Genomic DNA, 9,857 nt, shown 5'->3' on the forward strand with positions numbered 1-9,857 from the left:
GACTGGTGGACTCTTCCACCTGGTTACGATAGGTTAGCCCATAGCAACATGCCCGAACACAGTATAGACCCAACCCAACAATAGATTCCGTTCGGTTCCACCACACCCGCACCATCCGCCCCTCTAAGTGACGGCGACACTTCCTTCCGTGGAGGGGGGCCACACCACGGAGCCCCAAGACGGGCATCTACGCATGCGAGAACACTTTCACATATGCATTAGGACCCGTGCGATGTTTCGATGGCATACCTACACCTAGAAGGCCACCCCGAATCCCAGTTGACCAATAGATCTAGCCCTTTGACTTTCGCCGGACGGGCTTTGGCCGGTGGAATCTTCCACCTGGTTGCCATAGGTCAGCCCATAGCAACATCCCCGAACACGGTCTAGACTCAACCAAACACTAGATTCCTCCGGTTCCACCGCGTCCGCACCATCCCCCCTCTAAGTGAGGCAAGCACTGCCTTCCGTAGAGGGGGGCCACACCACGAAGCCCCAAGACAAGCGTCTATGCATGCGAGAACACTTTCACACATGCATCGGGACCCGTGCGATATTTTGCTGGCATATCTACACCCTTAAGGCCACCCTGAATCCCAGTTGACCAGTACACCTAGACCTTTGACTTCACCAGACGGGCTTTGGTCGGTGGACTCTTCCACCTGGTTGGGATAGGTCAGCCCATAGCAATATCACCAAACTCGGTCTAGACCCAACCCAACACGAGATTCCCCCCGGTTCCACCACACCAGCACCATCCCCCCTCTAGGTGACGGTGGCATTGCCTTCCATGGAGGGGGGCCAAACCACGGAGCCCCAAGACGAGCATTTACGCATGCCAGAACAAATTCACACATGCATCGGGACCCGTGCGAAGTTTCAGTTGCATAGCTACACCCCGAAGGCCACCCCAAATCCCATTTGACCAGTAGATCTAGCCCTTTTACTTTTGCCGGACTGGCTTCGACATGTGGACTCTGCCACCTAGTTGCGATAGGTCAGCCCATAGCCACATCCCCGAACATGGTCTAGACCCAACCCAACATTATATTCCCTTCGGTTCCACCGCACCCGCACCATCCCCCCTCTAAGTGATGGTTGCACCGCCTTCCATGGAGGGGAGCACACCACGGAGCCCCAAAGACGGGCGTCTACGCATACTAGGAAACTTTCACACATGCATCGGGACCCGCGCGATGTTCAAGTGGCATTGTTACACCCCGTAGGACACCTCGAATCCCAGTTGACCAGTAGATCTAGCCCTTTAACTTCGCAGGACGGCCTTTGACCGGTGGACTCTTCCACCTGGTTACGATAGGTTAGCCCATAGCAACATGCCCGAACACGGTATAGACCCAAGTCAACACTAGATTACGTTCGGTTCCACCACACCCGCACCATCCGCCCCTCTAAGTGACGGCGGCACTTCCTTCCGTGGAAGGGGGCCACACCACGGAGCCCTAAGACGGGCATCTACGCATGCGAGAACACTTTCACATATGCATCAGGACCCATGCGATGTTTCGATGGCATAGCTACACCCAGAAGGCCACTCCCACTACTAGAAATACCACTACTAATGGCGCACCTAATATGGCCATTAATGGCGCATCACTGGTGCGCCACTGACAGCACGCCATTAGTAATTTTTACTAATGGTGCACCAGCTGGTGCGCCATTAGTATCTGGTATACTAATGGCGCACCACCTGGTGCGCCATTAGTATATGCGAGGGTGCGCCATTAGTATGCCTCCCAGTTGGCATGTACACCCGGGTGCTTTGGCATACTAATCGCGCACCACCTCTGGATGCGCCATTAGTAACCGCAGCATACTAATGGCGCATTAGCCGGTGATGCGCCATTAGTATGCACTGTCATACTAATGGCGCACTGTTGTGTGATGCGCCATTAGTATGAATATTAGGTTTTTTTTATTTTTTTATTTTCTGTTTTTTGCACAGGTTACAAAATGTATAATTTGACAAAATATAGACAGCACACATCAACAATAGATTCATCAAATACAATAGAAGATTATCTTTGAATACAATTCATCATATTAGTCTCCGAATACAATTCATCATCTTAGTCTCCGAATTAAAAAGACCGAACAAAGATAGAACATTATATTACAAGTCTCGAGACCGCGAGTAGCGAGTTTGTCTTCGCATTACAAGTCGATATCGATCATCTAAACTACCATCACATAGAAGAGAGTTGCGGTCATCACGATGAGCATCATCACGATGAAACTCGTCTTCATCCGGTTCCTCCAACGCTCCCTCCCCTCTCCCGCTAGATAGCGGGCGTATCTAGATTCGGCCTCGGCCCTAGTGGTGTACCCTTTGTAACTGTTACCGCTGAATCGGTGAACCTGTCTCCGACACTCCTCCCAGTCATCGTAGACTCCGGGAACCTTACCCTTGTACACGACATACGTCGGCATCACTATGCACTAGCCAAACGAAACGTTAGTACCAATTCACAGACAATACATAAGCAATATATAATTATGCAACAGAACGATCGGAAGAGAAAAGCAAGACATTAATAGCATCGATTACATCTAAGTTGAACGACTCTCAAAACCAAAGAGACATACTACGAGTTCATTAAAGTTTAAGTACAACATGAGCCAATCGATGTTTCAGAACTAGACAACTCGACTCAAGGGACCGGAGCGTGGATGAAGCCGCCGTCTATCGTGGGAGTCATGAAAGAATGGGCGTTGTCATCCTGCATTTGTAGCACTGTGTCGATGTCACTGTTGGACGGTTGATTTCTGAGGTAGAACTGCCCCGAGGTACAAAGGACATCTTGATGGATGATTTCCGCAAACTCCGACTGGATGCGAAAGAATTCTTGTCGGAGGTCCGCGTCCTGGATTGCCGACACGCTCGCGGCCCAATCTTGGAGTTTACTCGGTAGCAGAAGTTGATGATGGACCCGTACGATCGCCCGCATGTGATGGATGGCGTAGTAGGCACCCTTCTGACCGCCAGGCGGCTGCTTGACGCAGCAGAACGTCGTATTGTGGGAGAACACGTGCTTGCCATACTTACGAATAGGCCTGGTGAAGGTGCCTCCAGATTGGGCGTTGCCGGGGAGAACATCATCAAGAACCTTCTTGACATTTGTGTAGTCTACGTTCGACTGACGGTCCGGGTCGAAATATGTGGCCATGGAATATTTGGGGCTTAGGAGGATGAGCGTGCAACGTGTGTCACTGCAGAAAACACGGAATGTTAAAAGAAAAACGATCGAAAAGTAAGAATTCATATGTTACGGGCCGGTTGAGGGGAGGACTTACTCGGGAAAGTAAGGCACGAGGAAGTTATCCTTATCTTGGTTTGCCAGAATGACGCCTTCGAGGTAAGAACTCGCGACTTGCCGGTCCCCAGCGCTGCCCAAGATCTTGGCACGCATGTAGAAGGGGTCGACTATCACGATGTCCGGGGTCTTGTCGCGAATGATCCGCATCTCCATACTCAGCGAAAATAGCCGAACGAAGGTGTAGTGCAGCGGATGAAGGTTAAACATAGCAAAGATGTCATCAAACCGCAGGACGATCGTACCCCCGATGTCGCCATCCACAAAGCCCTTGCCCTCTGGCACCTTGGCCACGAAAACCGGGTATGCCACATACTTCTCTCTGAGACGCCGCTTCTCCAAAGAAAGAACACTGTCGTGCAGACTCCGCATAGCACCGGTTGCAGCATTGAGCATATTTGGTGGTAGCATCGCCCTACCCGCCACATGCACCCTCCTCGAGATATCCTGCGGTGAAGGTGGCCCGTCCTGAGCACGGATCGTACTCGGTGCCGGCTGGCTCGCACCCTTCTTAGTCTTTCTTTTGCGTGCCTTCTTCTTCTCCTGTAATGGGACCGAGTTCTGCTCACAGACCGCCTTCTTGAGTGTGTTGGGGCTGATAATATTTCGCATCTCGCCTATCTGAGGCTCGGTGAAGTCGGCAGCTGGAGGCGTCTCCTGAGAGCTGAACGCCAGACGGCGCCTGTTGCAACTTGGCTTCTCCGCGGTACAAGCTAGATCGCACACGTCTTTTGTTGGGTTTGGTTCTTGAGAAGGAGGCCCCATGAAGTCGCCATCGTACCCATGCTCGGCAAAGTACTGATCGACGTTGCCAAATGTATCATCGTCGTCGTCGTCGTCGTTCTGATCCTGTGCCATATGCATGTTTGGATCCAGTGGCATAGGGATGTCCGGCACCGTTACGGCGGTCTTGCCATGGGGCCGACTTGGAGCCGGCACGACTGGCGGTGTTGTCTTTGGGGTGGTGTCCCCCGCCCCCAAACGAATCTGGCTCTTCGGCCAAAGCAGGGGCCAGCTCAGGCAGGCGCTGAGGGTCATCACGTCATCATCGTCGGCCCCGACGGGTCGAATCGGAGGTAACAAGTCGTCGCAGCCTGGCAGCACCCGAACCAGTTGAACCCTAAACAAGTTGGGTGGCATCTGGGTACCGTGGAACAAGGGGTTGCCCGGTTGAACGATTTTGCCCTTGGCGACATCGACCAACTCGTTGTTCACGAAGTGGAGGAGAGTGCACGGAACGTCGGCGGCGCCCTGCGAAAACATGTAGGGCGTCAGGGATGCCCAGTCAAAGGCAAGGAGATGAAGTCCTCGGCCGAGAGAGGCTTAATTAGTTACCGTGATGATGGCGTCGAGCTCGGCTAATGTCGAGGCATCGCCAACGGCGGGCGTGCAGTTGACGAAGCGGCCGCTTGCTGAAGAGGTGCCGGCCGGCGTACACCCGGGTGCATTAAGCTCCCGTGCCGGCGTCGGAGACACCAATGCCGCCTCCGCCGGAGGCACCAATGGCCCCGCCATCGCATTATGCGAGTTGCTGGCCGTGAAGCTAGGAATCGGGGGCGGCCCCTGTTGGCCGCCCGCAATCCACGCACTCAACCCCGAGATCAAGGTAGGCACAAGGGCGGTGATCGTCGCTCCGAGTCGTTGTTCCACTTGCTCTTGGACAATCTCCGGAATCCGCGCCACCTGTGCCTTGAGTTCTTGAACCTCTCGCGCCTGGCTTTCCGAGCTGGTCTTTTTCTCCTTCCGCACACCAGCGGTATAGTATGACCCCCATTTTGTCGACAAGCCTTTGCCGGCCACACGACCAGCTGACGTCGGCTTACTGAGCTTATCCTTGTTCTTCATTATATTTAACCCCCTATTTAGAGTGGTGTCCCAAGGGTTGCTCTGAGTCGACCCCGCGCTACTGCTTTCAGTCGCCTGCGGAAGGAATGTGAACCATTTAGAAATTCGGCTTCATTAATTAGAATGCAACCATATGGAGCTAATTACGCGGGGGTGTATTCCTTACCAGAACAAGCTCAAGCTGCCTGGTCTTTGGATCCGTGGTAAGCTCCTTTGTTTTCGGGTCCTTCTTGTACCGGGCCCTGACAAAGTTCCTTGTCTGCTTGTCACCGTATTTATCGAAGAGGGCGGTAGGCCTTGCTCGGCACGGTCCGCCTCCTCCTTGTCCCATATAGGCTCCGCCACTCTGTAACCGCCGGGACCGAGTGTGTGTTCCCCTATGTTCAGCTCCCGCATTTGTTTCCCCCACTCACTTGATTGGGAGCTTGCGGTGCTCGAGCAATTGATCTTGAAGTCGTTGTAGTCATCTTCGGTGATCGAAGGATTTTTCTCCTTGATCTTCTCATAACTCTCACCTTTCTCGATCATTCTCTTCACATTGCTTTTCCAAGTAGACAGGGCCTTGCTCATCTTCGTGAGGGCAGCATTGTTCACTTTATTCCCTTTGAGGCTTGTGTTTTCGAATTCAGCGGGGAACTTGTATCGTTCGTGCAGCTTCGTGAAGAGGAGGTGGTGCAAATTCCCCCGGTCAGGATGCCTCAGGTTCTCGGTGTTGATCGAGACGGTGCTCCGGACAATGCACCCGAGCTGAAGCGAGTACCCCTTGAATATTCGTTCGGGCGCCGTTGGATTCCCGTTGGAGTCCACTTCAGTAACTTCCTCCTTGAGGGTGCGGAGCACGATCGGGCGCCGGTCCTTCCGTTGCCTCTTCGGCTGGCTGCTATCTGTGCGTGCGCCGCCATCATCAGTGGTGGCATCCTCGGCGGCACCATCAGTGGTGGCATCAGTGTGGTCATCCTCGGCGGCACCATCCATGGTCTCAGGATCGGTGGGGAAGGCGGCAGCCTCATACAAGTGAGGTTGTTCCTCCATCTCCTGGGACAGCTCCCAGAATGCCTTGCCGCCCGAACCCCCGGCCTCATCGTTGTGGGCCATGTTTCTCTCTAAATAGAAACAAAGTTTGGTCAAAAAGTTGGTTATTGTCAAGGAACAAGATCATGGTCTCATCATTTAGGGTTTGTCGACACCGAGGCATCCTAAAATCTAAGCTTTTATCATTGAGGGTTTTTCGACGCCAAGGCACCCTAAAAGCCTAACTTTTCATCATTTCGGTTTTTATCGACACCGAGGCACCCTAAAAGCCATGCATTAGTCACAAGTACGCCGGGGCACTTGATCCTACTTAATTAACTACTAAGATACCCCGGCCCATGCATTAGTCACAAGTACCCCATATGTCCTATTTTTAGCAAAGTCATGCTAAAATTCACGGAAAATTTCAGCATGACCTTTGCTGAAAATAGGACATATGGAGTACCCGAATTTTCCGGAACGGAAGTTAATCGACATTCTGGCAAACTCAAGGGCCTCTCGGGGTACCTGCAAAATCATCACGACACGATGGTCGGAGACAAAACCCAGCAAACTAGCAAAATCATCACAAATTGTTTTCTGTTAAAGATGATCATCATCTTTACAAGTCTTTCTCAATGTGATCACAAGTAATTCAGAGGCATCACATATATACTAATTAATCAACTGCAATCAGGAGACAGTTTCTTCTTCTAAGTCCATCTCACGGTTCGCTGAATTAAGAAAAATACATCATCATTTCAGAAAACTTACGCAAACTACTCAAAACAGGAAGAAGAAGAAAAACACATTTCAGAAGGAAAAAACTGCATGCAAAAATAGCTTTCAACTTAACTCGAATGCTTGTATATATCATTATAAAAATTGGGTGCTAACTGACGCAAACTTCTGATAATCATTCAGAGCAGCTCAACAAACTTTGAACAAGCAGGACTCATGGCCAAATTAAAGTAGAGTAATCCTACGGTGCATTTCCGATAAATCCATGGATGGATGTACGTATCACTACAGATTGAACACAACATTTCCATTAATTTTTTCTCCAACTGGTAGTATAATAACTATACTCTAATTCAGTAAGTAATTTAATCTCTGGGCCAAGACCTACAAGTAGATTAATTGACTAAGGAGGAGAAAAAGACCTGCGGCGGCTCTCCATGTTTGCGAGAACCCTTGCAATCTACCCCCTCTGTGTCAAAATATAAGTCATTTTTGACACTATCATAGTGTCAAAAACCGTCTTATATTTTGATACGAAGGGAGTATTTCATAGTTTATATCTATTTGTGAGCCACTTATCCCTTGCTCCCAATGCTGCTTCAAGTTGTACTCTTTGTTGAGATGGCTAGCGAAGATTTATTTGACCAATTTATATGCTACTCAAAAGAGGATATATGCTACAGGAGTACATGTACTTCTCTGAACTGAAGTGTAACCATTTATTTGTCAAAAGTTTCTGTACATATCTATTCCCAGGTCGTACAATATTTTGACATCCAAGTGTGCAGCAAGACATTCACAAACAGAGCAGCAGCATACAGTTCCAAGTTTTAAGTTCCAGGACAGGCCCACACTGTCGTTCCTAATTCAGAGATGTGATTCAGCATTTGTTCAAAACTAACACTTGCATATATACCAGCAGATACTGCCCTCAAGTTGCAGTTATTCCTCACAGGTATGTGCTAGTGTAACATGCTCTGTAGTATGTTGCTCTATGACTCATAAGCGCAAGGTGCTTACTTTTCTTCCCATGATGTGACCATTACATCAGCTGATTACCTCCCACTAGACTACATTTCTTCCACATAGAAGATAAGAAGAAAAAACTACTACCTCCGTTCCTAAATATAAGTCTTTCTAGAGATTACACTATGAACTACATGTGGATCAAAATGAGTGAATCTAGACTCTAAAATGTGTCTATATACATCTGTATATAGTTTGTAGTGGAATATCTAAAATATCTAGACTCTAAAATATTTCCTCTGCACCGGTTCTTGTCTGTGTTTGATACTACTTGCTCCACTCACTCGCTCACTTAGTAACCGGCTGGAACTTACACTGACTTGGTTGCAGTCATGGATCTCTGTTATCCATAGCGGGAGACAAGTAGCAGAGAGGCCAGTTGTGCACAAACCTACAGGGAAAGAAAAAAAGGAGCTTCCAAACAGTTCAGATCTTCAAGTATGAGTGTATGTGAATTCATTGCTGCTACTAACTGGGTTGTCAATGATCACAAAGGCCGGCCTTTTCTCAGCGGTGCTCTGCTCACTTCTTTTCCTACAGTTCACTGCTGCTTTTTGAATATGATAATCCGTGATTGCAGCTGCACGCGTGCTCTGCTAACACATGACTACAGTGGATATTCAGTATACTCTGCATGTGCAGCTGCATAGAACAAGAGAGTAATGCCATGGGAGGTGGCCAAAGTGTCAAGCCAGCTTTGACATTATTACTCCACAACATTGTCCTCTCTATGGATGAACTAGTGCAAAGAAGAAGACAGTAGGCAATCTAACCTTGGCCACTACTAGTTGGTAACCTTAGTGCCATCATTCGGGCCTTGTGTTAAATTATAGGGGGAGAGGAGGAGGGGGAGCTCACGGGGGCGACGAGGTCCGGGTGGTGGTGTGGGTGCTCCGGCGACGGTGGTGTGGACGGGGCGGCGTCCGGGCCACCGGCGACGAGGGCGGCGGGGCGATGGCGAGTCGGCCTGGCCACCGGAGTCGGCCGGGCGAGGTCAACGGCGAGCGCCCCCTCTTCCTCCTCCTTCTCCGTGGGGAAAGCGGCAGGGCGGCGGCGTCGGGAGAGGAGAGGGCGGCGTCGCGGCGTCTCACGGCGTCGGGGCGGCGTCGCGGCGTCGGGGCGGCGTCGAGGCGGCGGGGCAGCGGCGTCGGGAGAGGAGAGGAGAGGGGAAGGGGATCGAGGGCGAGGGCGAGAAGGGGATCGAGGGCCGGGGAGGAAAAATATGGATGGGGCCACAATACTAATGGCGCACCACCCCCCGGTGCGCCATAAGTATATCCACACTAATGGCGCACCTCACCCTGGTGCGCCATTAGTACTTTTTTTTTATTTCTGCTCGACCCAACAGGTTATCTCCCACCTGACCTGATCCACAACAAGTCCCCTCTACTAGCTCGACTGGTCAGTAGCCAGTTCTCACACCAGGAGGTCCTGGGTTCGAATCCCAGGCTCCACAAATTTTTTTATCATTTAAAAAGCTGTTTGATACTTATTTATGTTTAAATATGTTCAAACTTGTTTAAATAATAACAGTAATATTTTTTTATAAGACAGTAGCATTTAAAAAGCTGTTTGATACTTATTTTTTTTATAAGACGGTGCGCGGGGTGCGGGGGGTCGGCGGCGGCGGTTGGGTAGGGGAATCGAGGGTGCGGTGGGTCGGCGGCGGCGGCCGGTGGACTTGGGGGGTGCTCGGCGCCGAGGGGGACCGGATCTGGCGAGGTGGGATAGCGGTCGAGATGGAGGGGGATCGAGGTGGGCTCCACAAATTTTTTTTAGCATTTAAAAAGCTGTTTGATACTTATTTGTGTTTAAATATGTTCAAACTTGTTTAAATAATAACAGTAATATTTTTTTTATAAGACAGTAGCATTTAAAAAGCTGTTTGATACTAATTTTTTT

General features: G+C 50.2%; 1 long non-coding RNA gene across 1 annotated transcript in view; it reads right to left on the minus strand.

Annotated features, from left to right (window-relative positions):
* The window catches only part of LOC119311296, a 6,347-nt gene extending 3,810 nt beyond the window's left edge, over positions 1–2,537 (minus strand). Inside the window, exons 1-2 of the long non-coding RNA XR_005150964.1 lie at positions 2,527–2,537; positions 1,572–1,573 (exon numbers count right to left, since the gene is read on the minus strand). This is a non-coding gene — a long non-coding RNA (uncharacterized LOC119311296). The remainder of the gene's footprint in view (positions 1–1,571; positions 1,574–2,526) is intronic.
* Positions 2,538–9,857: the final 7,320 nt, after the last annotated feature.

This window comes from Triticum dicoccoides, chromosome 5B (genome assembly GCF_002162155.2).
Source record: "Triticum dicoccoides isolate Atlit2015 ecotype Zavitan chromosome 5B, WEW_v2.0, whole genome shotgun sequence".
Lineage (NCBI taxonomy): Eukaryota > Viridiplantae > Streptophyta > Magnoliopsida > Poales > Poaceae > Triticum > Triticum dicoccoides.